This window comes from Triticum dicoccoides, chromosome 3B (genome assembly GCF_002162155.2).
Source record: "Triticum dicoccoides isolate Atlit2015 ecotype Zavitan chromosome 3B, WEW_v2.0, whole genome shotgun sequence".
Classification (NCBI taxonomy): Eukaryota; Viridiplantae; Streptophyta; class Magnoliopsida; order Poales; family Poaceae; genus Triticum; species Triticum dicoccoides.
Window position 1 is genome coordinate 38568019 of NC_041385.1, and position 6531 is coordinate 38574549.

Consider the following 6531-nt stretch of genomic DNA (forward strand, 5'->3'; position numbering starts at 1 on the left):
CCTACATTGCACTATAGTGCTCACCTACTGAGTCGGACATGCGATCCAGCTTCAAGGTAGCAATTGCCACCACACCTCCCCACCGGGCCATGCAGCGCCCCCTATCCAGGATCAAGGCCTTCATCATAGCCAAGGAAAAAAATAGCGCGCTATTTGAAGTAGCGCAGCTTTCAAAAAAATGCTATAAACGAAATAGCATGCTAATAGCGTGCTATTTTGCAAAATAGCATTTCACAAAACATTATTCAGATTTCAGCATATAGCATACAAATGACAGATATCAACACAAATGACAGATTTCAGCAGCTAAAACCAATGCTAAAACGTTGTTCAGATAACAAAGCATGGTCCAGATATAGGCATATATATAGCACTACTCAGAGTTCATACATTCAGATTTCAGACAAACAAAGTAGACAGATAAATTAAACAGCCAACAAGCAAGGTCCAGAATAACAGAAATAAGGACTTAGGACTTTAGGAGCCAGCCAACAACGATGCAGAAGCTCAATCAAAATCAGATGAACTTGCTGCCATGCCATTCAGATTAGAGGAGGCGACGAAGACCCGACGAGGCGACGGCGACCCGAGGAGGCGATGCAGCGACCCGAGGAGGCGGCAAGAGGCGGCCGACCGTGGCTGGAGGAGACGGGCGAAGCACCGGCGGCCGCCGCTGCCACCGCCGCCTCGTTCGATTTGGGAAGGGCTCGCTCGGTAGGTTGGTTAGGGTTCGCTCGGCTGGAGGATAAGATATATGCTTGGTTACTGGGCCAGAAAGCACAAGATTGTGTAGTTCGTTTTGCTAGAGCTTTTCCAGTGTCAAGTATCTCTTCCTTAGACCATGAGATCGTGTAACTCCCGGATACTGTAGAAGTGCTTTGGGTGTACCAAACGTCACAACATAACTGGGTGACTATAAAGGTGCACTACAGGTATCTCCGAAAGTGTCTGTTGGGTTGACGCGGATCGAGACTGGGATTTGTCACTCCATATAACGGAGAGGTATCACTGGGCCCACTCGGTAGTGCATCATCATAATGAGCTCAAAGTGACCAAGTGTCTGGTCATGGGATCATGCATTACGGTACGAGTAAAGTGACTTGCCGGCAACGAGATTGAACGAGGTATTGGGATACCGACGATCGAATCTCGAGCAAGTAACATACCGTCTGACAAAGGGAATAGTATACGGGGTTGCTTGAATCCTCGACATCGTGGTTCATCCGATGAGATCATCGAGGAGTATGTGGGAGCCAACATGGGTATCCAGATCCCTCTGTTGGTTATTGACCGGAGAGCCGTCTCGGTCATGTCTGCATGTCTCCCGAACCCGTAGGGTCTACACACTTAAGGTTCGGTGACGCTAGGGTTGTATGAATATGAGTATGTAGCAAACCGAATGTTGTTCGGAGTCCCGGATGAGATCCCGGACGTCACGAGGAGTTCCAGAATGGTCTGGAGGTAAAGAATTATATATAGGAAGTGCTGTTTCGGCCATCGAAAAAGTTTCGGGGTCACCCGGTATTGTACCGAGACCACCGGAAGGGTCCCGGGGGTCCACCGAGTGGGGCCACCTATCCCGGAGGGCCCCGTGGGCTGAAGTGGGGAGGGAACCAGCCCCTGGTGGGCTGGTGCGCCCCCCACTTGCCCCCCCCCCCTGCGCCTAGGGTTGGAAACCCTAGGGTGGGGGGTGCACCACTTGCCTTGGGGGGCACTCCACCCCCCTGGCCGCCGCCCCCCTTGGGAGATTCAATCTCCAGGGCCGGCACCCCCCCTTGGGGCCTATATAAAGGAGGGGGAGGGAGGGCAGCCGCACCCTGAGTCTTGGCGCCTCCCTCCCCTGCTACACCTCTTCCTCCTCCCGCAGCTGCTTGGCGAAGCCCTGCCGGAGTCCTGCTGCATCCACCACCACGCCGTCGTGCTGTTGGATCTTCATCAACCTCTCCTTCCCCCTTGCTGGATCAAGACGGAGGAGACGTCATGCTGACCGTACGTGTGTTGAACGCGGAGGTGCCGTCCGTTCGGCGCTAGGATCTCCGGTGATAGGATCACGACGAGAACGACTACCTCAACCCAGTTCTCTTGAACGCTTCCGCACGCGATCTACAAGGGTATGTAGATGCATCTCTCTCTCTCGTTGCTAGATGAACTCATAGATTGATCTTGGTGAACGTAGAAATTTTTTATTTTATGCAACGTTCCCCAACAGAATATTACTTCAGGTTTTAATGAAAAGCTGAAGTGGATACACCACAACTCTCTGAACATTCACAGATGACCATAACTGAAGGATATATAAGGCGCTCTTCACAATGCGGCCATCACTTCTGTTTGCTCGGTAATATTTGTCAATTGGCACAAGATTACTAATAATAAACAAAAGTGTTTTTTGATGCCGAAACAGTGAGTCACAACAGATTTACCATTCCTAAAGAAACCAACAAGTGTTGTAACACAGATAGACAGTGCACTATATAGCAAGTAAGCAATAATAAACACGGACTGAACACCAATTGCGTTGGGGTAATCATTGTCTTCCAAAACTTAAATGTTCAAAGTTATATCAACAATTTTACATTTAAAGCTAGTAGTTTTTTTGTGGGTGCTTTACAGCTAGTAGTTAAACACTGTTGCATACATAAATTTATATTGAGTAATTTCAGATGTACGTGACAATGTGAAATAAGAAGAGAAGGGCAAAATTCACCTGCAACGATTTTAGCATATGTAGTTGTTTGAACAGGAATGGAATCCAACTTGCGGTGTGAGCCATATACAAGCTCAATGCGGGTTGTCACTCGAAGTTATGCGATTCGGATTGAAACTGAAAAAATACCTTACAGTAGACAGAAATAAGTAATGAAGGCTCCTAAAATACAGTAGATTGAACAACACTAGGGAGCAAGGAAGGCAAGAAATTGACAAACAAGCATACCTGACCAGCAGACATTTTCGAAGATGGACAGACAAGCAGTTCTGACAGTGAAGTCCAGAATAAACAAGCACAAGAACCCCTAAAAATCATCAATAAATAAGACGGGAGTATGGTGTAGATGGAAAACCGACTGAAAGATGATGGAGCCACAGGAACTCAATTACTGTATCAATCGTGCGCAACTTGTATCCTAAAACACATCTGGAACTCAATTACTGAATTAATTTTGCATTATCGTACCAACAGCCAACAGTATTTCTATCTAGCGAAGATTAAAGTTGCAGCATTAAACAAATCCCACAGCCAGCCAACATCCAACAATGGAATCCAAACAAATATCTAGAATTGTACCCCTGAAATACATCTGAACCCCAGAAAAAGCAAACGAATTGCAGAGACGCACTCACCATCTGATGAAGTGGATGCGGCCAGAGCCGTCATCGTGGGTGAAGGACATGTGCGTGTTCCGCTCCGCCTTGTTGTTGACCATCCCCACGAGACCGACCTGCAGATCCCCCAACCCAAATAAGAAACTGTGTAAGAACTCAATCCCGACGAACAACCAAGGTGGATGATTCGTCTCTCACATTGGCTCTCCGTCGGATGTAGCTGGATCTGTGCCCGCCGTCGCTGACCTCGGGGACTTCCAAATCCGGCTGTCGGTCCCAACGTCACCGCTGTCACCTCGGCTCAAGGGGTAGGACTGGGCCGCCATGGCTTTAGCGGAGATCTGAATGGTGAGGGAAGGGGAATGGTGTGGGGAATATGGGGAAGGGTCCTATGCTGGATGGGTGGGGAGTGACCCGTCGTGGCGTGGTTCAGCGCTGGCACCGGTGGAGCGGCGCGGGGTGGTTCAGCACCGGCGCCGGTGGAGCGGCGCGGGGTGGTTCAGCACCGGCGCCTGTGGAGCGACGCGGGGTGCTTCAGCACCAGCGCCGACCAGGAGGATAGGTAGAGTGGCGGCGGCAGATGTTGGTACGGGAGGATCCGGGAGGAGGGTAATTAGGGTTAGGTTGGTGTGGGCTCTGCAGTTAAATGGGCTGGCTCAAAAATTTAGACACCCCGCGCTGGCGACTTAAAATTTTCCTTCTCGCGCGCTCTCTCAGTTTCGGTTTCGTGTTGATCACATCCGCTGACACGTGGGCCAAACAAAGGGCGCATCGGCTAGAACCATCCATGACGGTCAAAATGTATACATAAAGGAAATAGGCTAGGCCCGACTAGGCGCAGTTGTTCGATCCATGACAGTTTCTATGACAGTCCCTCAAAGTCCATCATAAAAGGACTACCATTTTCGGGCCCGATCGTATCTTGCTTAATGTGACGGTTTCTGTGACGGTTTTCAAGAACGTTATCAGAAAATCCGTCATGGATTAACATATTTCTTGTAGTGTGCATGTGGATATGTGCACAGATTCACAAATAAGCCGTTGCACCATGCGGTCACCGCTTAATAGTCTGAGGCCTACCAGGGTACTGTACATGTCATGATGTACCATGTGATGCTGCATGCATTTGTCCACAAAGCAACGCACAGCATCCCAAATTTTTGTCTCGCAGTATCTGTCTAGTGCTACAGTGAAAAGAGAGGGACAGGGATGACATGCATTTAAATATTTGCCAACAGTGATGAGCGAGCGTGCTGAGTGTGCAGACTAGTTAAATATTGGAACTAGTATGCAGTATTGGATTGTTTGTATCACCATTCTTTTTATGTTTGACTTTATACAAAATATAATTTCCAAAACATAGTGCGCCATTGATATTACTATATAAGGAAAACTGAATAATCTGACGTTTTATCTAGGCCTTTTTTTATTGATGTTTTAACATCTTTTTGGTGTGTGAAATATCTTACATTTTATCCAACAATGATTCACTCATGTACTTAAAACACAACGAAGATAATCTTGCTTTGTCCTATAACCTGATTGCTGTACTATATGTGGATGCTTTATTTTATTGCAGATGGGCGCGGGGGCGGCTGATAAGACGGAACGGAGGTAAATGTGACAGGCATCAAAGGCGGGAGGACCCATAAGGACTAGCATACAGGGCTATTCCTGCTTTTGATTACTGTTACCTGGACAGGACGGCGCCTGCAAAGATGCTGCATGAAACAGCTACGCGCATGATGCTCTTTTCCTGCAGCAATCACGAAGCAAGCCAACGGTCAAGATAAGAGGGACCGTGTAGCTCGCGCTAGGAAGGAACTTTGCGCTGCATCTGAGAAGTCTTCAAAATGCAACTCTACAGTTTTCAAGGAAACTGTCAAAATGCTATTCTCTACCATTGACACATCTATCTCTTCGGCCTCTCCCAGTCAAAGTCTTTTGGAGAACAGTCAAAGTCTTTTCGGCCTCCCATGATGTGTGGACTCACTTAGCATTTCCCATGTACCATTCATTCTCCAGCTAGTGTTCTCTGCTCGTTCAACCTCCCCACACCCATAGCCTTCACAGAGACAGATACCAAATCTTACTGGCACTGCGATGCATGGCCGATTCCTGATGTTGGCCTGAGCCTGCTGTCTACCGCTGATGCTTGCGGTCATGGCGGCTGAGGAGCGGCAAGGGGAAGGCTGCTCGGCCAAGTGCGGCAACGTTACGATCTCAAATCCATTCTGGTTCACTGACTTGGGGACAAAATTTCTGTTCTAACCTTTTGTGCTAACAAAATCAAGAATTGACCTCGTTTGCGAAGAAATTTTGAATCTGACCTTTTTTGGTCACGCCAACATCCTTGGCGTTTGGCTTGCACGGAAGACGCCGGAGTTGGTGGCGTTTGACCCTGGCCCACACTAACTTAGCTAGCGCTGAAGTGGCACGGCCAGACGCCATGTATCTTGGCGTTTGGGCAAACGCCATGAAGCCTGGCGCTTGGGCTCTTCCATTACGTAACAAGAAAATTATGTGAAGCCTGTCTGATTATTCTCGTTTGATGTTGATTACTGTGGTTGCTTAATCTGTGAGGAGGCAGAAAGCTAAAGTATCATGTCAGCCAGGAATCTGCGTTCTTTTAGAAAGACGTGCGGTTTGGATGGATTAATCTCATGTTAAGTGGCCGTGTACCTAAACTTATTTAGGGCATCTTCAACGCCGATCCGTAAACCTCCTGCTACCGTCTGGACCGCGGAAGCTATCAATGTCGATTTGTATCGGTCTGTGGTGTGGTCCGAACGTGATTTCTCCCGCAAACCAGAGACTAAAGTGGGATAGGTTTGCGGGAGTCCGGACCGATCTCAAGCCCGTTGCTGACCGTCCTGGCCCACCAAAAACCCCTCCCGCCTCCCGCGCGTTTTTGGTCAGCGCCGCTCCAGAGAGTCAGCGCCCGCATTCATGCCGGCCAGAGCAGACGCAACCGCTCACTGACACCGGCATTGAAGCGGCGCGCCGGCCGAGAGAGCGCCGCTCGCGCCGCATCTCATTGCAGGCAACTGTCACGCATTCAAACGACACGGTGGCCGCCCGTTCGTTTGTCTGCCGCCAGGATTGATGACACGCGATTGCCGAGTCTCCTCTGGCGCCACTCGTCCGTCCCTCTGCCGCCTACTGGTGCTATAAAAATAGATGCCCCGATGCCCCGATCATAGTCAC